This window comes from Chiloscyllium plagiosum, unplaced genomic scaffold, assembly GCF_037043375.1.
Source record: "Chiloscyllium plagiosum isolate Xiang-an unplaced genomic scaffold, Cpla_swu_hap1 HiC_scaffold_45, whole genome shotgun sequence".
Classification (NCBI taxonomy): Eukaryota; Metazoa; Chordata; class Chondrichthyes; order Orectolobiformes; family Hemiscylliidae; genus Chiloscyllium; species Chiloscyllium plagiosum.
The window spans coordinates 40,529,830-40,556,105 of NW_028270183.1; the positions used below are offsets into that span (position 1 = coordinate 40,529,830).

General features: G+C 46.3%; 1 long non-coding RNA gene across 1 annotated transcript in view; it reads left to right on the forward strand.

Moving 5' to 3' along the window:
* Positions 1-26,276, forward strand: part of LOC148136489 (uncharacterized) — a 51,061-nt gene that overhangs the window by 16,625 nt on the left and 8,160 nt on the right. The window contains exon 2 of the long non-coding RNA XR_015754423.1: positions 59-114. This is a non-coding gene — a long non-coding RNA (uncharacterized LOC148136489). The remainder of the gene's footprint in view (positions 1-58; positions 115-26,276) is intronic.

A 26,276-nucleotide genomic window follows, 5' to 3' on the forward strand; every position in this document is an offset into this window, starting at 1 on the left:
TCCTCAAGAAGCTGCGTGGCAGGTTCACCCTGAACTGACACTTGTTTTTGTTTTCCAGAATCATACCTGCTCACTCAGCAGTATCCCACTGTTGTGCAAAATATTAACTTAAAGGTGAAGTTCTCCAAAATTCAGTAAATTGTCCGACTTGATGTTTTTGCTTTTCTGCCTCTGCCTCTGTAAGATCCTGAATCTGCACCTTCAGGAGAATTAGTTAGAGCCGAGTGAGAACAGAGGGGGAGCAAGAGTGATGTGTTCAATACTGGTGCAGGCTCAAAAGACCAAATGGCTGACTCCTGCTCCCAGTTCTGTCACTCTGTGTCCAGGACAGCAAGAGACCATAAGACAGAGGAGCAGAAATTTGGCCATTCAGCCCATTGGGTCTACTCCCCCATTCAAGCTTGGCTGATAAGTTGCTTCACCCCATTCTCATGCTTTTTCCCCATTACCGTTGATCCTTTTGTTACTTAAGAACCTATATGTCTCACTCTTAAATATAATCAATTACTTGGCCTCCACTTTCTCCCCGTAACTCTTAATCTCCTTGATACTCAAGAACCGATCTCTCTGTCTTAGTGGCTTATCCTCCGCAGCCTTCTATGGCAGTGAATTTCATAGATTCACCACTCTCTGGCTGAAGAAGTTTCTCCTTATCTCCATTCTGAACTGTTTTCCCTTTACTCTTAAGGCTGTGCCATCGGGTTCTCGTCTCTTCTACCAATGGAAACATCTTCCCAATGTCCACTCTGACCAGGCTGTTCAGAAACATTCTGTATGTTTCAGTTAGATCCCCTTAAATGTGGGCCTAGTCTTCGGCATGATTGAGACCCTTTAGGATGAGGTTCAGCAAAGTGAAAATGGTGGGAGCGTGTGGGCTGGAGATTTTCAGGAATAAGAGGAAAGAGTTTGCTGTGAATTAGAATTGATCGGATAGGCCAATGGGCCGAGGAGTGGCAGTTGGAGTTTAATTTTAGAGAAATGTGAGGGGTTGCATTTGGAAAGGCAAATTGGGGCAGGACGTGTACACTTACTGGTCAGGTCCTAGGAGTGTTCCTGAACCAAGAGACCAGGAAGTGTAGGTTCATAGTTCCTTGAAAGTGGAGTCACAAGTAGAGATGGTAGTGAAGAAAGCGTTTGGTATGCTTTCTTTTATTGGTCAGTGGATTGAGTATAGGAGTTGGGAGGTCATGTTGAGACAGTACAGGAAGCCACTTTTGGGATACTGCATTTAGTTCTGGTCTCTCTATTATAGGAAAGATGTTGTGAAACTTTGAAAGGGTTCTGAAAAGATTTGCAAGGCTGTTGCCAGAGTTGGTGAGTTTGAGCTACAGGAAGAGGCCGAATAGACCAGAGATGTTTTCCCTGGAGCATTGGAGGCTGAAGTGACCTTAGAGGTTTACAAGGGGCATGGATAGGGTGAATAGCCAAGGTTTGTTCCCAGGGTAAGGGAGTCCAGAACAAGAGGGGCATAGGTTTAAGGTGAGTGGGGAAAGGGACCTGAAGGGCAACGTTTTCACACAGAGGGTGGTACATATATGGAACAAACTACCAGAGGAAGTGAAGGAGGCTGGTACCATTACAACATTTAAAAGGCATCTGGCTGAGTACATGAATAGGAAGGGTTTAGAGGGATGTGGTCCAAATGCTAGCAAATGAGAAGATTAATTTGGGATATTTGGTTGGTACAGACGAGTTGGACCAAAGGGTTCGTTTCCATGCTGTATGACTCTATAATCGTCTTCGGTGAAAGCAGAAATATGGTTATGAAGAATGGACTTTCAGAGCAGCTTTCAAAGAGCCTTTGCCCTTACTGGGAGTAGAAGTAGTTGCAGTAAAATCTTTCATTTGTGAGACAGCAATTAAGTGAGTACATCCGGGATTTTGGTGGAAAGTGGGAATTAATTATACTGTGGGAATGTAGCCCTACCCTATCCACTCATTTCTGCTGGTGGATGAGACCAGGCCTCAAGATTAGGGGGAGTAGGTTCAGGACAGAGATGAGGAGGAACCACAATTCCCAGAGAGTAGTGAACCTATGGAATTCTCTGCCCAAGGAAGCAGTAGAGGCAGCTTCATTAAGTATATTGAAGATACAGTTGGATGGGTTTTGCATGGTAAGAGTATTAAGGGTAGTTGGGACAATGCAAGGAGGAGGAGCTGAGACAATGGATAGATCAGCCATGATCTTAATGAATGGTGGAGCAGGCTGGATGAGCCAAATGGCATACTCCTGTGTCTATTACTATTACCCTGCATTTCTCATGGTTCACCACGGCATGTTGGATCTGGCAGTGGATGAGTTGAGCATCGTACTCTGTTCTTATGAGGGCATCCCTGACTTCCAAGTGCCTGTCATGTTCCTTCTCATCTGAACAGATCCTGTGTATGCATAGAGTGTGTTCATAGGGGATGGCTATTTTAATATGTTTTGGGTGGAAGCTGGCGAACTGTAGCATAGTGAGGTTATCCGTGGGTTTGCAGTTGCGTGAGGTGCTGAGGTGCTACCCGTTCTTGGAGATGCTGTGTCCAAGAATGAGACAGTAGAGATAGTCCATGATGAGTTTGATGGGATGAAACTTGTTGATATCCCTGTGTACCTTTTTCAGTGACTCCTCTCCACAGGTCCAGAAAAATAAATTGTCGTCAATGTACTTGGTGTATAGTGTCAGTTGGAGGTCCTGCGTAGAGAACAAGTCTTGTTTGAACCTCTGCATGAATATGTTGGCATGCAAATTTGTTCCCTATGACTGTTCCATGTGTCTGGATAAATAACTGATTGTCAAAGGTGAAGAGGTTGCGATCGAGGATAAAGCAGATGAGTTGTAGGATGGTTCTCCGAGATTGGCAGTTGTTGGTGTTGAGTAATGAGGCTGTTGCCATGATGCCATCATTTGTGGGGGATGCTGGTGTAGAGTGCTGAAACGAACATTGTGACGAGGAATGTTCCGGTTTGACTGGTCCGTGGTGCTGAGTTTCTGTAAGAAATCTGTAGTGTCGCAACAGAAGCTGGGGGTTCCCTGTATAATGGGTTTCAAGATGCCTTCAATGTAGCTGGAGAGGTTCTCACACAGAGTCCCATTGCCAGGGATGTGCAAGTTAGGATGGATTAGCCCTGGGAAATAGAGTAAGGGAGGGTGGCTCTTCAGAGGGCCAGAGTGAAATGGATGGGCCGAATAGCTTGCTTCCACATTGTCAGGATTCTAAGACTCCCCCCAACAAAGGAACATTTTATCTGCATCTACCCTGTCATGCCCCTTTCAGAATTCCACTGGTTTCAATCAGGTCACTTCTGGTTCATAGAGGTATACAGCACAGAGACAGACCCTTCACTCCAACTAGTCCTTGCCGGCCAGGATTCCCAAACTAAACTAGTCCCACTTGCCTGCATTTGGCCCATATCCCTCTAAACCTTTCTATTCATGTCCCCATCCAAATGTTGTATCTGCATCTACCACATCTTCAGCAAGGAACATTGGGAGGTTTAGAGAAACCACCTTCACATGAACAGTTCCAACAGTGAGAAATTTCAGCCCTAAAGTTAGATTGGAGAAGGCTGAGACAAGATTTAAATGAAGTTTTGAAAATCACGAGGGGTCTACCCAGAACAGACAAACTGTTCACCATCGTGAAAGAATTGAGAATAAGTATGCAGATTTCAAATACATGACAAGGAAGAAAATGGGATGAGAGGAAGAAATTTCTCAGTGAGTAAATAGGTCTGGAATGCATTGCATGGAACAGTAGTTTAAGCAGGTTCAAATAAGGGCATTGGATAATTATTTGATTACAAGCAATGTACAAGCTTCCAAGGAAAATGGTACCAGGTCAGAAAGGTCATTCAGAGAACTGAAGGACACAATGAGCTGAATGGCCTGCTTCTGTGCTTTAGTAATTCAATGGTTCATAATTGCTCATCGGATCTCAGTCAGTTATGAACATCAGGCTAGCATCTGCTATTTTGTACGGTCAGTCAGGGAGAATCGGGTCAGATCAATGTTTTATAATGATTTATGATTGGGATGAGGACCCCAGGTATTCACAATATATGCCAATGATTTAGATGAGAGAACGAATTGGAATATTTCCAATGTGCAGACGACACAAAGCTGGGTGGTAGGGTGAGCTGTGAGGAGGATACAATGTTATTTGGACAAGCTGAGTGAGTGGGCAAATGTATGATAGGTGCAGTTTAGTGTGGGTCAATGTGAGGTGATCCACTTTGGTAGCAAAAATAGAAAGGCAGATGATTTGAATAATAAATTTGTAACCTCTGAGATGGGAATGTTCACCAAGAACTCATTCAAGATGGAGAACGGGAAAGCATTGTGGCTGGAAGAGCTGCTGTGTCTTTGAGGTATTTTGGATGTATGAGGTGATTTCCTCTAATTCCAGGAACAGCAATTACTGCTGTTTATATGCTGTTGAATTGTTTTGAAACTTTGGGGGAGAAAAAATTTAAAACAATGACACTTTTAAAAGGGAGCAAGGCAGACAAAGACAGCAAGCACAAAGCCAGTGAGGGAGAGAGAGAAAGAAACCAGCACTGCTAACTGACAACAGTGAATCTGTAGTTACTGCCTTTGCTATTTTAATTCACGTATCTCTGGACATCGGTGTGCGCCTCGGAAAAATTAACAAACAGCGAAATTCACAGCTGGTCTTGGAGGAACCAGTGTGGGAGAGCTCACAGCACAGGAACAAATAATTGTATAGTTTTTAATGTGTAACCTTACTGTAAGTCTACAGTAGTGTGTAGAATGGGTTCTTTCTTGATTATATGTTTTATTGAACTCTGTCTCGGATTAAATTTTGAAAATATAAACTATAAGTACTAAGTGAGCCCGGAGCAGGTTAAAGAGCAAAAAGACAGTGCTATTTTCTGGGTCTGTAGATTATGAATGAGTAAAGATGGCCTTTATTGGACGTGGGAGATGAGGGAGAGTTTCCATGTTACTGAGGATCATGTCTGCAGGAAGTGTTCTTAGTTGCGAATCTCATCAGATCGAATGGATTAGTTGGAGCGATGGTTAGAGGCAGTGTGGAATTTACAAGAGCTAGGAAGGGAGAAAAGCCGCAATCAGATGGATAGAGTAACTCCGGAAAAGGTAGGAAAGATGGACAGGTAGTGCAGGAGTCTTCTGTGGCGATGCTGTTTTGAAAAATGTAGGGGGGTGATGGACTCTCTGGAACGTAGCACGAACAGCCAAGTTTCTGGTATTGAAACAGGCTCTCATGTAATGAGGCGTATGTCGGGTTCCAAGCGATCGATTGTGATAGGGGACTCTCTAGTCAGAGGCACAGATAGACATTTCTGCTGCCAGCAGCGAAAAATCAGAATGGTGTGTTGCCTCCCTGGTGCCAGGATCAAGGATGTCTCAGAGTACAGAATGTTCTCAAAGTGGAGAGGGACCAGCAGGAGGTCATTGTATACATTGGAACCAAAGACATATGAAGGGAAAAAGATGAGATTCTGAAAGGAGAATAAAGAAAATAGGCAGGAAATTAAATAAGGAGGTCCTCGAGGGTCGTAATATCTGGGTTACTCCCAGTGCTTTGAGTTAGTGAGGGTAGGAATAGGAGGATAGGGCAGATGAATGTGGCTGAGGAGCTTGTGCAGGGGAGAAGGGTTCATATTTTTGGATCTTTGGAATCTCTTCTGGAGTAGAAGTGACCTGTGCAAGAAGGACGGACTGCACCTGAATTGGAAGGGCACTAATATACTGGCAGGAAAACTTGTGAGAGCTGCTTGGGAGGTTTTAAACTAGTAAGGTGAGGAAAGCGATCAATCTGAGACTGGTACAGTTGGGAAAATGAATAAGTCAAACAGTCAGGGTAGGCAGGGACAAAGCAGAGAACAAGTTAGGATTGGTAAATAAAACTGCATTTACTTCAAAGCAAGAGACCGAACATGGGATGCAGATGAACTCAGGGCAAGTGATGTCATAGCAGTAATAGAAACATGGCTCAGGAATGGACAGGACTGGCAGCGTAAGGTTCCAGGATACAAATGCTGTAGGGAGGATAGAAAGGGGAGTGGTGTTTTTGATGAGGGATGGTATTACAGCTGTACTTAGGGAGGATATTCCTGGGAATACATCCAGGGAAGATATTTGGGTGGAACTGAGAAATAAGAAAGGGATAATTACTTTATTGGGATTGTATTATAGACCACCTAAGAATCAGCGGGAAATTGAGAAACGAATTTGTAAGGACATTTCAGTTATCGTTAAGAATAATAAGGTGGTTATGGTAGGGGATTTTATAATCTTTGCCCTCTCACCCTAAACCAAAATCCTCTAGTTCTGGACTCCCCCACCCAGGAAAAAGACTGTCTAATTTACGCTATCCATGTCACTCAAGATTTTCTAAACCTCTACAAAGTCATCCCTCGGCCTCTGACACTCCAGAGAAAACAGTTCTCTCCTATTCGGCCTCTACCTATTGCTCAATCCCTCCACCCTGGAAGCATCCTTGCAAATCTTTTCTGAACCCTTTCGAGTTTCACAACATTCTTCCAATACGAAGGAGACCAGAACTGCACGCAATATTCCAAAAGTGGCCTAACCAAGGTCCTGTACAGCCACACCATGACGTCCCAACTCCTATTCTTAATGCTCAGACCAATAAAGAAAAGCATACCAAACGCTGCCTTCACTATCCTATCCATCTGCGACTCTACTTTCAAGGAGCTATGAACCTGCACTCCAAGGTCTCTTTGTTCCCCAGAATCTTACCATTAAGTGTATAAGTCCTGCTCTGATTTGCTTTTACAAAGTACAACACCTCACATTTCTCTAAATTAAACTCTATTTGCCACTCCTCAGCCATCGGCCCATCTGATCGAGATCCCATTGTAAATCTCAGGTAACCTTCCTTGCTGTCCATTACACCCCCAATTTTTGTGTCATCTGCAAACTTACTAACTATACCTCCTATGTTCACATCAAAATAATTTATATAAATGACGAAAAGTAGTGAATTCGGCACTGATTCTTATGGCACTCCACTGGGCACAGGCCTCCAGTCTGAAAATGTACCCTCCACCACCACCTGTCTTCTATCTTCAAGCTAGTTCCATATCCAAATGGCTAGTTCTCCTTGTATTCCATGATGTCTAACCTCAAAACACCTTACTGAACTCCATATAGATCATGACCATCACTCTACCCTCATCAATTGTTTTCGTTACTTTTTCAAAATACTCTATCAAGTTTGTGAGACATGATTTCCCCCGCACAAAGCCATGTTGACTATCCCCAATTTGTCCTTGCCTTTCCAAATATGTGTAAATCCTGTCCCTCAGGACTCCCTCCAACAACTTGCCCACCACTGACATCAGGCTCACCGTTCTATATATCCTGGCGTATCCTTACCACCTTTATTAAATAGTGGCACCATGTTAGCACCTCACCTGTGACTATTGATACAAATATCTCAGCAAGGGGCCCAACAATCACTTCCCTAGCTTCTTAGAGTTCTAGGGTACACATGATCATGTCCTGGGGACTTATCCACCTTTATGGGTTTCAAGACATCCAACATGTCCTAATCTGTAATTTGGACATTTTTCAAGATGTCATCATCTATTTCCCTACATTCATGGCACGGTAGCTCAGTGGTTAACATTGCTGCCTCACAGCACCAGGGTCCCAGGTTTGATTCCAGGCTCAGGCAATTCTGTGGAATTTGCACATTCTCCCAGTGTCTGTGTGGGTTTCCTCTGGATGCTCCAGTTTCCTCCCACAGTCCAAAGATGTGCAGGTAAGGTGAATTGGCCATGTTAAATTGCCCATAGTGTTAGGTCCATTAATCAAAGGGAAATTGGTTTGGGTGGGTTACTCTTCAGAAGAATGTTGGGCCGAAGGGCCTGTTTCCACACTGTAGGTAATCTAATCTATTTGCCAAAGCTATGTCTCCTTTTTGCCCGATTTCACACTCGAGTATACTCCTACTGCCTTTACACTCTTCCAAAGATTCACTCGACCTATCCTGTCTATACCTGACATATGCTTCCTTTTTTTTAAATCAAACCCTCAACATCTGTAGTCGTCCAGCATTCCCTTCACCTACCAGCCTTTCCTTTCACCCAAACAGAAATATGCTGTCTCTGGACTCTGGTTATCACATTTCTGAAGGCTTCCCATTTTTCAGCCGTCCCTTACCTGCGAATATCTGCCCCCAGTCAGCTCTTGAAAGGTCTTGCCTAATACTGTCAAAATTAGCCTTCCTCCAATTTAGAACTTCAACTTTTACATCAGGTTTATCCTTTTCGATCACTATTTTAAAACTAATAGAATTATGGTTATGATGATTAACTTGGGGGAATCTAATTGAAATATACAGAATTCTGAATAGCCTGGACAGAGTGGACATTGGGAAGATGTTACCATTGGTAGGAGAGACCAGGACCTGAGGGCATAGCTTACATTAAAGGGAAATCCCTTTGGAGTGGAGATAAGGAGAAAACCCTTCAGCCAGAGCAGTGAATCTGTGGAATTTGTTGCTGCAGAAGAGTGTGAAGGCCAGGTCACTGAGTATATTTAAGACCGATATAGGTAGTTTCTCGAGTATGAAGGGTATTTAGGGTTATGGGGGGAGAGCTGGAAAATGGAGTTGAAAAATTGATCAGTCATGATTGAATGGTGGAGCAGACCTGATGGGCTGAATGGCCTAATTTCTGCTCATATGTCTTATGTCTATTGCTGTCCTGGGCACAGTGTGAGAATTGGGAGCAGGTGTAGGCCACTTGGTCTTTTAAGCCTGGACCAGCATTGAACAGATCATAATTGGATATGAATCTACCTACATCTAGGTGGTTAGACTGAGACTTTCTTCAGTGGAGCACAGGAGGTTGAGAGGTAGCCTTATACAAATAAGGTGAATGGTGGGTGTCCTTTCCCTAGGATGGAGGTTTCAAGATTAGGGAGCAAATTTTGAAGGAGAACGATTTTTAAAAAGACATGAGGGGCACCTTATTTTTTAGAGCGTGGTTTGTGTGTGGAATGAACGTCCAGAGGAAGTGGTGGATGCAGGTACAGTGACAACATTTAAAAGACATTGGGATAAGCACATGAATAGGAAAGGTTCGGTGAGATATGGGCCAAACTATGTGGGATTAGTTTAGTTTGCGAACATAGTCAGCATGGACTAGTTGGACTGATGGGTCTGTTTCTGTGCTGTCTGACTCTGTTCTGTACTGGTCTTCAAACCATTTTCTTGCCTTCCCAATAACCATCCAGTTCATTGTTGTTCAAAAATCAGATGAACTCAGCAATGAATATTTTCAATGAGCTCCTGACCGCAGGAAAACGTCCCCACTTCAGAACTGAATTCCTCTTGCTAATATACTACTTGCCTTGCTTGCTTGCTGCACCTGTCCCACAACTGGCATTGACCGGTGTGGAAGAATGCTGAGGCCCCTTTGTACATCCATACATCATTCCTGATGAAGGGCTCATGCCTGAAAGATCGACTCTCCTGCTCCTCGGATGCTGCCTGGCCTGCTGTGCTTCCTGTGCCACATTTTTTGACTCTGATCTCCAGCATCTGCGGTCCTTACTTACTCCACATCCCAATATATGACCATTTAAACAATGCACCTCCTTTGCGCTGTTTTCTTTTTCCACAACAAAGGCTATAACTTCACAAATGAGGTACTGCATTTGCCAATTGAGACACAGACCTGGACCAAACTTTCCAGTCTGTCCTCTCTGGATTCCCTCCATTTCCTTTCAATTGCTGCAAGTCAACAGTTGAACCCCAGCATGAAAATGGGGTGAGAAGAGAGTGCTGTAGTCACAGATGTTGGACAGAGGAAGGAAGTTGCAGTCTGTGGTGAATGGGTCTCTCTCTCTCTTCATTCAGAGAGAGAGAGGAACAGCAGCAGCTTCAGAAGCTCATGTCCACCTTCTGCATTCAGACAACAGGGAGGCTCTGATTGACAGGAGGACCAGACTCCTTCCAGTGCTCCTCATTGGTCCATCAAAACAATGTGCTATTTTTGCAGACAGCTACAAGCATGTGTGTTTTTTTTGCTGACACCAAGGAGCATGTGTAGTAGACTCTGTGGAGATGCTGGTGTTACTGACACAGTTTCTAACTGTCCGAAGACCAATGGGTAAATAAAAGGTAGAGCCATAATTTTTCCCCCACGTGGCTTGACATAGCCACGCGTGCTCCTCGCTATTTTTGCTAATCTCCTTACCTACTTCTATCATGATTTTATAAATCTCAATAAGGTCACCCGTCAACCTCCTCCGCTCCAGTGAAAGAAGTCCAGCCTCTTCTTTATAACTCAAACCCTCCAGTCCTGGCACATCTTTTCCGAATCCCCTCCAATATTATTATTCTTCCTATAACAGGGCAAACTATGTACCTGAACCTCCGCCAGATCTCTCTGTTCTGTAACATGACCCAGGGCCTATTAACTGTACCACCCCCACCCCCCCCCCCCCCCCAACACCTTCAACCTCTCAGGCTTGTACTCGAACAAACTCACTTTACCAAATTCTTACGTGCACTCTGATGCACAAACTCACATGCACGCGCACATACATAAGTCTATGGGGTGAATTTGCATTTGCTGAATTATATTTGCAGATACATGCAATTTTGCTCAAAAAGCACACAATATGCAGGCAGCCAATCCATGTAGTAGGTTATAAGTTCCTACTTTGGGAGTGGAGCCGGTCTGATTCGGGATTGGGATGCATGCGGATTCAAGTCTCACACCTGTCATGCATCGTCTGAGCTGAGATGTCACCTACTTTTATTAGCACCCTATGTCATCACGAGAATGTGACTTAAAAGAAATTCTGAAATTTATATATTAAGGAAACCTGCAACCAATTTGAAAAGATGAAAGACTTAACAGCAATCTAGGTTTGTTCAATGTATCCTATCAGTTGCATAATACTGTGATCTTTTGCGATAAAATCTGTGCCTTATGATCCTGCTCCACAGGTGCCTGAAGGAAGAGCTGCGCTCCAAAAGCTTGCGTTTCCAAATAAACGTGTTGGATATAACCTGGTGGTGTGATTTTTAAACTTTACCCACTCTAGTCCAAGATCTGCTTCTTCACAGTTTCTAGTCAATACAGCCCACTGCTGCCAGTAAACTTTACAATGCTAATGAAACGACGTATTACCTGCACTCTTAAAAAGTTTTCAATTTCTAATGGCACGAGCTCCTCATTCGCTGCTCCATCTACTATACGACATTGGAAACTTAGTGCAGGAGGCTGAAAGAATTGAGCAGCTTTAAACCAAAAACCTCTTTGAGCTCAAAGCCCTCAATGAGAGTCTGAGCCCAGGGGTAAGTTCAGGTAACCTTTACTGTGACCCAACTTGGTTACAGCTTCACATCCCCTCAGCAAAATGGCATAGAAAAAATAACTGATTTGTTTTTAAACAGCTCAAGGTCAAAACCCACACATTACACACTTTCTTTATTATTGGTCAGCACTGAGTTGTCCCTTTGTAACTGAAACCTTGGTACAGCCTTAACCCGTAGGAAATACTGCCTCACTCAGCACTTTCAACTCATACCCTATGTCCAAGTAAGTTTCTCCCTACTCATTAGTGGAGGGGGGCAGGGCAATGTAGAAATAATCACACTGCTGTAGGTCCGGGGTCAGGCATAGGCCAGACCAGATGAGGCACCACTCTAATCTAGATTCTGGTTCCAGCATCTGCAGTACTCACTTTTGCCCAGGTAAAGAATGCAGCTGGGATGACTGAGTGAATCCTTTCCGCTAATGGCAGTTTTCTTCCCTAAAAAGGACATGAATGAATCAGATGGGAGTTTTCTTCACCCCCAAAAATGGTTTCATTGTTAAATTCTGAACTCCAGGTTTCTGACCAAAATTCCAATTCCGCCATCTGCTGCCACGGGATTCGTACCCGGGAGTCCCCAGAACTGTGTTGTTAGTCCAGTTGATAATGGCACTTGGCCGTCACTCCTTCAATCCCCCTGCAATGGCATGTGAACTGGAGGGAAGAGCAGATGAAGGCCACTTTGCATTTGGGCAACTGAACAGCCTGTCCCCGTGTGGACCCGCCAGGGGGTCTGGAAACTGGAGGAATTGCTAAAGCCCTTACTGCACTCTGGGCAGCTGAAGGGCCTCTCTCTGGTGTGGGCACAGCTGGTGCTTCCACAAGGTGGCACAGTGGTTAGCACTGCTGCCTCCCAGCGGCAGAGTCCTGGGTTCAATTCCTGCCTCAGGCAACTGTCTGTGTGGAGTTTGCAAATTCTCTGTGTCTGCGTGGGTTTCCTCTGGGTGCTCGGTTTTCTCCCACAGTCCAAGAAGTGCAGATTAGGTGAATTGGCCGTGCTAAATTGCCCAGAGTGTTAGGTGAACAGGTAAATGCAGGAGAATGAGTCTGGGTGGGTTGCTGTTCGGAGGGTCGGTGTGGACTTGTTCGGTCGAAGGGCCTGTTTCCGCACTGTAAGTAATCTAATCTAATCAAATAGTGTCCACTTGACTGAATCTCTTTCCATACTCTGGGCAACTGAAGGGCCTCTCATGTGTGGACCCGCCGATGGGTCAGCAGGTAGGAGGAATTGCTGAATGTCTTCCCACGCTCTGGGCAGGAGAACGGCCTCTACCCTGTGTGGACCTGCTGTTGAGTCAGCAGGATGGAGGCTTGGGTAAAGCCCTTCCTGCACTCTGGGCACTTGCAGGGCCTCTTCCCCCGTGTGGACCCGCTGATGGTGCCTGAGCAGGGTGGAGGGCTGGGTAAAGCCCTTCCTGCACTTTGCAGGAGAATGGCCTCTCCCTGGTGTGACTGTGCTGATGAGTCTCCAGGGCAGATGGGACATGGAAGCCTTTTCCACAGTCACCCTTCTTTCAAGGTTTCTCCACAGGGTGAGATTCCTTGGGTTTCTCCATGATCGAAGCTTCAGCTGCACACAAACATGTGTATAGTCCCTCACCACCGTTAATTCCTCGTTCCAGGCTGTATCGCGCTTTCAGGCTCCACACTCAGTGCGCTGCAACACAAGGGTCTCTTATCCAGTCCCACTGATGCTGAAAATGTACTGAAACAGGAACCAAAAAACTTTGCTCCTTCTCAGGCAATCATAGTCTAATCTTGTTGTGGTCCTGATGGATTGAGCGACAGTCAGACATTGACGCCAAAGCAAGGATTGCAGATGCTGTACAGTGAGAGTCGAAAAGCGCGGTGCACAGCGGGTCAGGCAGCATCTGAGGAACAGGAAAGTCGATGTTTTGGGCATAAGCTCTTCATCTGTTGATTTTGAAACTTCTATCTTCAAATAGTCTGTAGAAAGAGATTACAAATGTAATCACTGTCAGTCCAGGGTAGAAATTCAGAACAAGCAATTCTACTTTCTGTGGAACATTCTTTTCTTTTGTTAAAAATTGAAAGCACCATCCCACTCTCTCTCTTGCCCAGTGTTCTCACTCCGCTCTAATTCTCTTGAAGATGCTGATTCAGGATCTTATAGGGGCAGAAAAGCAAAAACGGCAAGACGGACATCTCTCTGATTTTTGGATGACCACCTGCAAGTTAATATCTTCCACGACACTGATATGCTGCTGAGAGTAGGTCCGATTTTGGGAAGCAAAAAAATATTGTTAATTCAGGGTGAACTTGCCATGCAGCTTCTCGAGGAACAACCAGACACAAAATGGTTAATGTCCCTGGGAAATGGGGAGCAAAATGAGACATCAAGGCATTAACACTGACACCAGAGAGAAACTGAATGTACAGATGTGGCAAACAATAGTGGAAAGCCAGAGTCATAGAGATATACAATACAGAAACAGACCGTTCAGCCAAACTCTTCCAGATATCCTAAATTAATCTGGTTGCATTTACCAGCACTTGGCCCATATGCCTCTGAATCCTTTCTATTCATACACCGTTTTCAATGCTGTAATTGTACCAACCTCCACCACTTCCCCTGGCAGCTCATTTCAAACTCGCACTATCCTCTGCGTGAAAAAGTTGCCCCGAAGGATACTTTTAAATGTCCACCCCACCTGCCCTTACTCTAAACCGTGTTACTATCTAGTCCTGGACTCCCCCAACCCAGGCAAAAGACGTTGTCTATTTACCCCATCCATGCCACTGATGATTTTATACAGATCTATAAGGGCACCCCCCTTATACTCTGGCGCGCTCGGGAAAACAGCCCCACCCCTTACTTCCATCTCCACTCACCCGGGTAACTAAGACACATAGCTGAGTTTGCTCCCACCCTGGAGTCACTCCAGGTGCTCGAGTGAACAGATGTCTCTCCCTCCCCTAGCTTGCTTGCTCTCAGGATGAAGAGTTGCTCAGAGGAAGGGAGTTTCACTCTGAAACTGACAGGGTCACTTCCGCGTTGTGACGCCAATAATGATTCAAAAGGGCGGAGCGAGGCCGACATCCGGCCCCCGCACTGCGCCTGTTCCGGACGGCCGGCGTCCATTTGGCCCTCAGTACGCCTGCTCCGGACGGACGGCGGCGCTGTCCTGCGCAGTTGGGAAAAGTCCCTTCGGAGAATTCCCACAGTGTCAAAGCAGGCCATTTGGCCCAACGAGTCCACTGCGATCCTCCGAAGGGCAACCCAGCCACACCCATTCCTCTACCCCTATTGCTTACATTTACCCCTGACTAATCCACCCGAACCTGCACATCCCTGGAACTATGGGTAATTTAGTATGGCCAATTCACCCTAGCCTGGACGAAGTTAAAAATCACACAACTCCAGGTTATCGTCCAACAAGTTTATTTGAAAGGAGTAGCATTTGGAGCGTTACTCCTTCTTCATGTGGTTGTGGAGAATAAAATCAAAAAGCACAGAATTTATGGAAGAACAGTACCGTGTCATGCCACTGAAATGATATATTGAACAAACCTGGATTGTTAAATCTTTCATCTTTTCGAATGTGTTGCAAGCATCATTAATATGTAATTCCCAGAGCTCGCTTCAAGGTACCTTTGAAATAATGTAAGGTTTTATAACAAAAGGTGACATTTTTCGCACCTAAGGCTGCGACCAGTGGAGTGCCACAAGGATCGGTGCTGGATCTGCAACTAAACGATTTGGATGTGAGCGTAAGAGGTATAGTTAGTAAGTTTGCAGATGACACCAAAATTGGAGATGTAGTGGAAAGCAGAAAAGGTTACCTCAGATCACAACAGGATCTTGATCAGATAGGCCAATGGGCTAAGGAGTGGCAGTTGGAGTTTAATTTACATAAATACAAGCTGCTGCATTTTGGAAAAACAAATCAGAGCAGGACGCATCCACTTAATGGTATGGTCCTTGGGAGTGTTGCTGAACAAAGAGACCTTGGAGTGCAGGTTCATACCTCCTTGAAAGTGGAGTTGCAAGTAGATAGGATAGTGAAGAAGGTATTTGGTATGCTTTCCTTTATGATCAGAGTATTGAGTACGGGAGTTGGGAGGTCATGTTGCGGCTCCACCACATTGGTTAGGTGTTAGAAACGAAAATCGCTTCTCAATAATCGCTCGAGACAAATTCAGGAAAACAAAGTTTTATTAACAAGTCTGCAGAGTTGGGCACCCTTGAAAAAAAAAGGCGCCCCAGGCTAACAATGTTTCTGATTAAATACAGTACAAGTCCCTCCCCTCTATAGCTCTAAAGAGTCACGAGGTTCACATTCTCACAAAGTCTGCAACAGTTTCCCGAGTTGTTTTTCTACCCTGTAGTCTTATCAGTCAAAGACTTATTCTTCTCTGTCAGAGTTAGTGGTCTTATCAATCAAGGACTTGTTTTTCTACTCTGTAGCAGCAGATGTCTCGTCCTTTATTATAGAGAAGCATGTTTTACCCTACCCCCACGGCTCTATTCCCCTTAGACTCTGAGGTCACACACATCTTAACTATTTGTACCGAAATCGTCTCTCACAATTCCACCCTTTCTGTTTTTAAGATGTGCATGACAAAGATAAGCGTCCTCCCATCAGGGGCCCAGGAAATCCTTGGTCTTTCGCAGCAACAGCACCTTAAGTTCCTGCGTTCCATGTTGGGGTACCGCCACTGCCTGGAGTTGGGAAATATTTTTCTGGATTAAAGATTGAACACAGGGGATCAGGCAGGGTAAGATGAGTAGAAGCATTACGCCCCCCCAGCCACCAGTAACGCCGTGCGCCACCAACTACCACCTAGGAGACCATCCCACCATCCGATGCCACCAAGAGGGCGCCAGGATTGAACCGGCACATGGACCAGTTTCTGAATTTTATCGGAAATCTTCAAAACCGCTTTACCATTATCGTCAATTTTCAGACAGCAGTTAGTCAGGTTAAACTTCCCGCACACGCCCCCTTCCGAGGCCAACACATAATCCAAGGCAATCCGGTTTTGGTATATAGCAGCCCTCATCTGATCCTGCTGCTTAGCCAGCAACTCCAGGGCCAGGGCGGTCTGATTAGTAATGACCTCTACGACTGCTTGGAGCCTGATAATTCGGTTTAACATATAGATAGGAGTACGGTATCCCCATGATCCATCCTGTGCCCACGTAGCAGGCCCATAGTATTCAATAATACGGGCCGGTGGCCACTCATCCCCCCAATCACCGACTTGGATATCCCTTGGCGACCTACGCAGGGAGTCAAAGAGTTTAACTCCCAAATCATCGCCTTCCTCCTGGGGTAATAGGAAGAATTCAGGTCTTATTAGACCCAGGAAGCATACTCCAGCCCATCCCATGGGCAGTTTGGAATATGCCTGATTACCGCATATCCAAAATAGGCCATCTGGAGCAGGCCCTCCCTGCCTCACAACGTCATCCCACAACTCCTTTACCCCAGGGACGCCCTCATAAGGACCAGGACCACTGCAATTCCAGTATTCGGATTGTTGGCCCCGTGGCAGAGTCTGGACAGGATTATTCCAGCATTGATTCCCCTGACAACCACCGCTCCACACTCTTTTCATGCCATCGGAAGGGTCAGCACTTAGCTCGTAAGAGGAGGAATCAGAACGTAACCGAATGCAATTTTGATGATCTCGGTTTGCAATGTACCAAGCAATATTCTCAGGCCACCATACTTGTGTGGTGGCATTCAATACACTCTGACAGGGACTAATTCCTACCTCCACGGTCCCCTTGCCTTCAACACATAACTGGCCCTCAGGGCTATTTGTCAGTCTCCACCCCTGGCTTTTCCTTTCGTTGACATGTGTCCAATTGTATTGAAGCAATTCCCATATGTCTAAGCTTTGCCCAGTCCACGGCCATTGTTCTGACATATGTGGACCCCCACAAACCCAGCAATTGCTAACATTTAAAACAGTGGCAATCCTAGAGGTGAGATCAATAAACAAGTTTTGTGTTACATCAGGGAGCTCAATCTGCTCTTCTACCTCTTTGTATATAGATGGCACTTTAGAGACAACGACCGTTCTCTGACGGTCGTTCTCTTTCTCTAACTCCCGTTCAGTGTTCTGAACTCTGGTCTCCTTGACTCTGTCAACCTGCTCTCTGAGCAACACGGATGGTAGGCCCCACTGCCCATCTTTGTTAACACACACCCAGCGGTCATTTTTAGGGCACCCACGGACTTTGCCACCGTACCCTTTATTATACACTTGATAATAGGGTTTTCCATCCTCCCAACATTCTTGCCGTGCATTCACATCGTAACACCGATCGTTCACATGGGAGTGAGACACAAATGATCCCGAGTAGATCTGACTCCCAAGTCTCACCGTAGTCCGACATTTGTCACATCTCCCCTCGCCCTCCCCCACATACAGGAGTAAACCGATCAATATCCCTACCAATACAGTCCAGGTAGAGTTCATTGTCGCTGTCTTTTCAGCTTTACCACCAATGGCTTGTCCCCTGGCCCGCATGTCCAAGTACTCTCTCCTTCTGGCGGAACAGGCCCCTTTATCCTCGATGCGTGGGCCCACCCTTTTTCTTTCGTCCGAACAGCGGCTTCAGTTGTTAACAGGACCAGGAACGGTCCTTCCCACTGCGGCTGGAGCTTTTCGGCCCTCCAGGTCTTTACAAGTACCCAATCTCCGGGCTCCACCTTATGTAAGAGGAAGTCGAGCGGCGGAGTTTGAGCCAGGAGACCCTTCCTCCGGAGTTCTGCAAAAGAACGGGATAAGGCCAGTAAATAGTCTCTGACAAATACATCTCCCCCTTGTAGAGTGGGACACCCATCAACCTTACTCCAATATGGTAATCCGAACAGCATCTCATAGGGGGAGACCCCGATATCCCGGCGAGGTGCTGTACGTATTCTCAATTGGTGCAATGGGAAGGCACTTTGGCCATGGTAACTTAGTTTCTAACATCAGCTTAGTCAATTGGGTCTTGAGTGTGCCATTCATTCTATCCACTCGACCCGAGCTCTGGGGATGCCAGGGTGCATGGAATTTCCATTGGATACCCAGGGCAGTACAGATCAAATGGTGTAGCCTAGAAACAAAATGTGTCCCGCAGTCTGAGTCTATAGATTCCATCATGCCATATCTCGGGATTATGTTCTCTAACAATAGACGGGCCACGGTTGGTGCATCGGCTTTGGCGGTTGGGAAAGCCTCTACCCAGTGAGTGAAATGGTCTACTATTACTAGCAGATACTTCCATCTCTGTACTGGGGGTAAGTCTGTAAAGTCAATTTGGATCCTCTGGAATGGCCTAATTGCGAGGGGCTGACCACCAGCTGGCATAGAACGCATGGCGTTCTTGTTAATTCGCTGGCAAGTGGGGCATCCGACTATTTCTTGTTGGGCTAACGTGTATATCCCCCTACATACATAGTCTCTCAGGATCGTGTCACACATGGCTTGCAACCCCCAGTGGGTCTGATGGTGTAATCGGTGCAGAATACTCCGGGTGATCTGTTTGTTTAGTACTTGTCTCCCATCAGGAACCGTCCACTTCCCGTTAGTTTCTAGCCGGGCACCCAATTGATCCATTTTATCAATCTCCCCCTGGGTGAAGACAGGTTGTTTAGCGAGCCCTTCCCTCAACGGTATTAATGTTAATAATTGGACGGATTTTTCGACCGCTGCCCGCTTGGCTTCCTCATCTGCCAGCCGGTTTCCCACCGCTTCCGGTGTCGACCCCTTCTGGTGACCGGGTACATGGACTACTGCGAGTTCTGTAGGCAACGCCAGGGCTTCCAACGTTAGGCTGATCATTTGTTCGTGAGCTAATTCTTTTCCCTGGGAAGTTATCAATCCTCGCTCTTTCCAGATTTTCCCGAAAGTATGAACAATTCCGTATACATACTTTGAGTCAGTATATATGGTCCCCACTTTCCCCTCCAACAACTTCAGGGCCCTCTGGAGGGCGTACAACTCACAGGATTGGGCTGACCACTTCCCGGGCAGTCGTCCGGACTCGATCGTCCGTTTCGTTGCACCATCTACGACCGCATAGCCACTGTACCGTACCCCATTTATGCACCGGGAGGACCCGTCGATGTACAGTTCCTGTCCTTCACCCAGCGGAGCCTCTTGCAGGTCCTCTCGGCTTTTGGTCTGTAAGTCTACAAATTCCACACAATCATGCTCCTGTTCCCCATCTGCAGGACGTCTGTATAGAAACTGGGCAGGGTTGCAACTGAGATCTTTTGCAAAATTGAGATCGTCTCCGGTCATCAAAATCGTCTCATACTTCAGGATGCGAGAGTCTGTTAACCAGCGGTGAGCCTTTTGAGCCAGTATGGTACTAACCGAATGTGGGGAGTATACTGTGATTCTTCCTCCAAAGGTAAGTTTCCGGGCCTCTTCTACTAACATTGCCTTGGCTGCCACTGCCTGGATACAGGTCGGCCATCCACGTGACATAGGGTCTAACATTTTTGACAAAAATGCAACCGGCTGACGTTTCCCTGCCCGCAGCTGGGTAAGCACACCCTGGGCAATTCCGCCGGCGCTATTAACATATAACTGGAACGGTTCCTTCAGGGTGGGTAAAGCCAATACCGGAGCTCGGATCAGTTTACTTTTAATAATATTAAATTGCTGCTTCTCCTCATCTAACCAGTCCAGTTTTTGTTCTTCTTGTCCCAGTTTGTCGTACAAAAACTTTACTAGAGTGGTGTAACTTTCAATCCATATCCGGAAATACCCTACTAGCCCCAGGAACTGTCTGATTTCCTTCTTCGTCCTGGGTATTGGCATACCCGTAATCCCCGATATTCGTTCTGGCGTGATACGGCGATGCCCCTTACTAACCTGATGGCCCAGATATCTTACTTCTTGCTCCACAAACTGGAGTTTTGTCCTGGAGACGCGTAGGCCCTGTTTCCCCAGGAAGTTCAGCAGGGCAACGGTGTCTGCTCGTACCTCCTCTTCTCTCGGTCCTGAGAGTAAGAGATCATCGACATATTGGAGCAATTGATTCTCCGCGTTACACCGAAATCCTCCTAAGATCTGCTCTAGTATTTGTCCAAACAAGTTGGGTGACTCCGTGAATCCCTGCGGCAAGACTGTCCATCTTAACTGTCGCTTTCGTCCTGTGAAGGGATTCTCCCATTCAAATGCAAAAAGGTTCCGACTTTCTTCGTCAAGGGGGCAACTCCAGAAGGCATCCTTCAGATCTATTCCGCTGAACCATTCATGTTCGGGGGGAATTTTACTCATTAACGTGTAGGGATTGGGTACCACCGGGTATCTAGCCTGGACTACTTCATTCAACCCCCGCAAGTCTTGCACCAGCCTATACGTCCCATCCGGCTTTCTCACAGGGAGTATTGGAGTATTGAAAGGGGACATACATTCCTCCAGTAGTCCATCTGTGATTAATCTTTCTATCACAGGTTGTAACCCTTCCCGTCCTTCCATAGCAATCGGATACTGTTTCCTTCTTACCGGGCCTTTTCCTGGTAACATGGTGATTTGGAGAGGTTTGATGTTTAGACCCCCTCTGTTCCCCTCCCGGTACCAAACTCCCGGGTCTATTTGTTGATCATCTTCTTCGGTGAGGGCGAACAACCGTACCACCATTTCCCTGTTACTTGGTACCGATCCCTAGTTTGACCTGCAAGTCTCTTCCTAACAAATTAAACCCCGCCGATGGCAGTAGAAGGAGGTCTAGTTTAGTAGTTCTGTTTTCATAACCAATTTCCACGTCCTCCACTACTGGGACTTGCAATGTCTTTCCTCCAATGCCAGATACCCCCATAACTGTTCTTCCTGCTCGGGCGCCGGGGGGTATTTGGATTATACTTGATCTTTCGGCTCCCGAGTCCACCATAAATGTGATCTCCGACCCTTGGGGCCCTAATTTCAAGTTTACCAGGGGTTCCTGTCGATAGTCCTTTTGCCCCAAGGGTAGGAACCCCCGACCTCCCTAATCTTCCTCCATCAGGGCGTACGACCGCACTTCCTGCTTGTAGCGGGGGCACTCTCGCTTAAAATGTCCCTCTTCATTACAGTAGTAACATCTGAGTATCCTCTTCATTTCCCTGTCGCGGCCTCGAGTTCCTCCACCCTTCCTTTGTTCCGGCCCCGGTCCTCTTTTCCTCTGCTCTTGCCACGACTCTCCCCTTTCCGGTTCCTGCCACGGCTCCCCCTTTTCCCTCCTTCCAGCTGTCACTTGTTGCACCGTCTGCATCATTATCTTTGTCGCCTTCTTTTGCTTCTCATCGTCCCTTCTCACAAACACCTTTTGCGCCTCCCGTAGTAGTTCACTCAGAGGTTTACTATCCCAATCATCCATTTTCTCTAACTTCTTTCGTATGTCCGGCCAGGCTTTTGACACAAACTCTACCCGTATGAGTTGCTGTCCCACTTCTGTCTCAGGGTCCACCCCAGCGAACTGCTGCAAGTTCTTCCTAATCCTGTCTAGGAAGTCTGTAGGGGTTTCTTCCGGGTTTTGATGATTCCCAAAGGCCTTGGTAAAATTGTGCCCCTTCGGGGCTGCCCGACTTATTCCTTTTATCCAATATTCCCGCATATCCCTCACGTTGCGTCTTCCTTCTTCCGTTTGCTTATCCCACTCGGGGTCGGTGAGGGGAAATTTCTGCTCCCCTCCTGCTCCTCCCTCTCTCTCCCAGACCAACAGCGCAGCTTGACGTATCATCTGTCGCTCCTGGCTAGAGAACAATGTTCCCATGATGGAATACATCTCATCCCACGTATAAGTATTTGGCCCCAGGAACTGATCTAATTGTTCAGCCAGGCCCATGGGGTCCTCCAGTAGGCCCTTCATCTCCCTCTTGTAATTCCGTACTTCAGTACTCGTTAAGGGGACGTTCACATATCCTGTCCCTCCTTCCGCGCCTCCCATGGGCACTTCCCGGAGTGGATTCATTCTTGCAATCGGGACAGAGTTCCGTCTGTGACTCTTTTCAGCTTGAGATCTAGTCTGTACTCCTGAGGCACCTGGTGGTTCCTCCCCGCTTTCTTCCCCTTCCCCTGAATCGTCGCCACCCGAAGGACCATTTTGCGGGGCCGACGGGGTCACGTAAGGCGGCGGTAAGTGATCTAAAGGTTCCCATTCTTTCTGCCCTTTCGAGTCTTCATTGGCTACCTTCATTTTGCAAGATAGTGTGACTGGCAGCCAACAAAGGGCGTAATCACTTTCCCCCCGAGTAACATTAGGTTTCGAATTGACATATAAAATTAGAGCTTGCCGGACCCAGTCTTCATCAGTGCCGAATTTAGGCCACCACACTGAGTCTCCCTGAATAGGTGTTTGGGACCACGTTTGACAGTATCTCACCATCTTCTTTCTAGATTTTCCTTTTCTCCTACCCTGATCCCAATTATTTAACATTATTCCTAACGGACTATCGTCAGGTACCCCGGGGTATTTTTCATTGTCTACGCTCAAGCCTACCTTTCCCTTATTCGCCTTGGATCCCTTATTTCCCATTGCCGAGGACTTTGTAAAATCGGAGATTCCTGTATTATCCCGTGATAATCTATCACTATTTAGCCAATTCCCGGACCTTCAGTCCCGTGATCGCCCAGGTCCCTTTGCAGGCACCCCCGGTCTTTGGATTCCTGTGTCCTACGTCTCTGTGAAACAGATCACAGGCACCCCGTAGGTCCACGTTCCTCCGCAAACACGGTCTCTGCAAAATCCCGCACAGACGAGCCCCGGTCTCTAGATTCCTGAGTCCCACGTCTCTGTAGAAAAATCTACAGGCACTCCGCAGGTCCCCAGTCCTCCGGAAAGACGGTTCCCGCAAGTCTGCTCTTACCTGGGTTCAGTGCACCGAAATTACTCGATCGTTAACCGTCCCCACTGCCTCGGCCACACCCCTCCTTTGTTCTCCTGAGCCTTCCGGATATCACTCGCTCAAGCCGCGCGGGGCGACAAGCAAGGAATCAGGGACTGCCGAACTCGGCAGGGTGCACCTTCTCCGATATCCTTCCTCAGCCCCTCCTCGCGGCCGGAGTGTTGATCGGACGAGCCCCCAAGTTTGTAAGAAACGAAAATCGCTTCTCAATAATCGCTCTAGACAAATTCAGGAAAACAAAGTTTTATTAACAAGTCTGCAGAGTTGGGCACCCTTGAAAAAAAAAGGCGCCCCAGGCTAACAATGTTTCTGATTAAATACAGTACAAGTCCCTCCCCTCTATAGCTCTAAAGAGTCACGAGGTTCACATTCTCACAAAGTCTGCAACAGTTTCCCGAGTTGTTTTTCTACCCTGTAGTCTTATCAGTCAAGGACTTATTCTTCTCTGTCAGAGTTAGTGGTCTTATCAATCAAGGACTTGTTTTTCTACTCTGTAGCAGCAGATGTCTCGTCCTTTATTATAGAGAAGCATGTTTTACCCTACCCCCACGGCTCTATTCCCCTTAGACTCTGAGGTCACGCACATCTTAACTATTTGTACCGAAATCGTCTCTCACATTAGGCGACTGTTGGAACACTGCATGCAATTCTGGTCTCTTTCCTATCAGAAAGATGTTGTGAAACTTGAAAGGGTTCAGCAAAGATTTACAAGGATGTTGCCAGAGCTGGAGGATTGAGCTTTAGGGAGAGGTTGAACAAGCTGGGGCTGTTTTCCCTGGAGCGTCGGATGCTGATAGAGGTTTATAAAATCATGAGGGGTATGGATAGGGTAAGTAGACAAGGTCCTTTCCCTAGGGTTGGTGGAGTCCAGAACTAGAGGGCATAGGTTTAGGGTGAGAGCGGAAAGATATAAAAGAGACCTACGGGGCAACCTTTTCATGCAGAGGGTTTATGGAATGAGCTGCCAGAGGAAATGGTGGTGGCGAGTACAATTGCAATATTTGAAAGGCATCTGAATGAGTATATGAATAGGAAGGATTTAGAAGGATATCGGCCAGGTGCGGTCAGGTGGGACTAGCTGGTTTCCGTACTGTGCATCTCTACGACTCTATCCCAGCTCAGGCAATGCATTAAAGGTGTGAGGTCAGAGTCTGCCTGTATCTCAACCTTGAGTCAGACTGGTTCTACTTCCAAATTGGTATTTACATAATGCTAAATGTATTGACTGCCTGGAAATTGTTCATTTTAGGAGCAAAATAGAACGTATCGGCAAATATAATGCTGAAAATACAAATTCACTGTTATGGACGTGTGTGTGCGTATGTGTGTGTACATGCATGAAAGAGAAAAGGTCTATTTCAGTGCTGCACATCAAATAGATATAGAGATAACAGATGCTTTATTTCTGTTGATGTAAATATTGTTGTAAATCATAGCTGGGTCCTAATAGTGAGATGTAAGGGACAGAGAGTTCCTCAAATAGGGCACTATAAGAATCCTGGGGGAATCTTATTCTGGTTTACTTACGAATGAACAAACATTAAGCATGAGCACTTATTTATTTCTAATTTTGTTTTGTTTTTCTTATTTGATTCCCTGCTATGACTACACTCCATCTGGATGGTTGACAGGCTGGGAGATGGTGGGTTGGATCTGGACTTACAGAATATTGCATTGTTCCAGATGGTGTAAGAACTGGTTTCAAAGCTTCAGCAGAAATCCAGCAGAGCTTAGAACAGACCGACATCTTATTCTGAGGGAACAGGGAGATCAACAGAGGTCAGAGAAATCAGGACCTGAAATCCGAGCTGACACCAGACTACCCTGTGATCAGTGCTTTGATTAGCAGTGCTTTACCTCGCTTCCCATTTGACAACCCCTTCGATATTCAGGATCCAATCCTTGTCATCCAGAAGCCATGTCTCTGTAAGGAGTCTCAGGTTATAATTATTCTCTTCAATGTATGCAGTCAATTCATTCACTTTTGTTACAATGCAGCACACATTCAGAAACACCATTTATAGTTTCATTTTTGTTACATTTTTGTGATCTTCTGAATCCAGATTTGATTGCTGAGGCATTTACTCTCCTTGTCCCTTGCTATTATTCTCTGATGTTCATTTTCCACAGCACGGCATATCTCACCTGCCTTGATTTGCATTGGCCATGCTAAATTGCCCATAGTGTCCAGGAATGTGCAGACTAGCTGGGTTAGCCATGGGAAATGCAGGGTTATAATTTCATAGTAATAGAAGCAGGAGTAGGCCATTTGGCCTCTCCAGGCTGCTCTGCCATTCATTAAGATCAGGGCTGAACAAACCATCTTCGCAGCTCCTCATCCCTGCATTGTCCCAATTACCCTTAAATCCTTGACCATGCAAAAACCCATCCAACTGTGTCTTGAATATACTTAATGAAGTGTATACCTTCCTGGGCAGAGAATTACATAGATTCACTACTCTCTGGGAAAAGCAGTTCCTCCTAATCTCTGTCTGAAAGCTGCTCCCCCTAATCTTGAGGCCTAGTCTCACCAACCAGGAGAAGTGACTGGATAGGGGAGGGCTTCATCCCCACAGTGCAATGAATTCCAATTTCCCACCAAAATCAGGGATGTACTCACTCACTCAGTTGTTTGCTCACAAATGAAAGATTTCATTGTAACAACTTCTGATCCCAGTCAGGGCAAAACATTTTTGGAAGCTGCTCTGAAAGTCCAGTCTTCACAACTGAATCATTCCCCGTCTCACCTCAAACATGTGCCCTCTAGTTTTTGACTTCCCTACACTGGGGAAAAGATCTTGGATATTCACCCTATCCATGCCCCTTACAAACGTCTGTAAGGTCACCCCCCCCCCCCCCCCCCCCCCAGCCTCTGATGCTCCAGAGAAAATATCCTTGGCCTATTCTGCCTCTCCCAGTAGTTTAGACCCTCCAACTCTGGCAACAGTCTTGTAAATCTTTTCCAACCTCTTTCAAAGTTTCACAACAGTTTTCCTATATAAAGGAAACCAGAACTGAATGCAGTATTCCAAACGTGGCCCAACCAATTTTGTGTACAGCTGCGACATGACCTCCCAGCTCC